Below are 496 nucleotides of genomic sequence, written 5' to 3' on the forward strand. Positions count from 1 at the left end.
AGCGCTCTGACTATGGATATGCAAATGAACAAAGAGATTGATAATGAGATTCCACAGCCTATGACGTCACCGTACCCTGAGTGTGTGGAGGTAGGAATGGAGAGGAAAGCTGGTGGAGGAGTGAGCTGCGGGAGGAGGGAGGAATTGAAGGAAAGAGAAGGAATGTACGAAAGGGAGAAGGAAATAAAGAAGGAAAAGGGGGAAGAAAAAAAAAAGAGAAGGAGAGGGAGAAGGAGAAAGATGAAAAATGAAAGAGGAGAAGAAAGAGAAAGAAGAAATGAAAGCAGAAGGGAGAAAAAAAAAGGTTGAAAAGAACGAGAAAAAAAATAGAGGCTTTCCAAAGTTCGCAGTTTTTTTTTATTTATTGTTATTTCATTTTGCAAATTAATGAATGAAAATGTGAAATGTTGGCGCATTTGTTATTGACTCTCCCTTTTTTTCCCTCTGTGCTTCTTAAATTATGTTTGTGTCACGCTGTATATTATTTTCTTATCGG

The sequence above is a fragment of the Penaeus monodon genome, chromosome 33, assembly GCF_015228065.2.
Source record: "Penaeus monodon isolate SGIC_2016 chromosome 33, NSTDA_Pmon_1, whole genome shotgun sequence".
NCBI lineage: Eukaryota > Metazoa > Arthropoda > Malacostraca > Decapoda > Penaeidae > Penaeus > Penaeus monodon.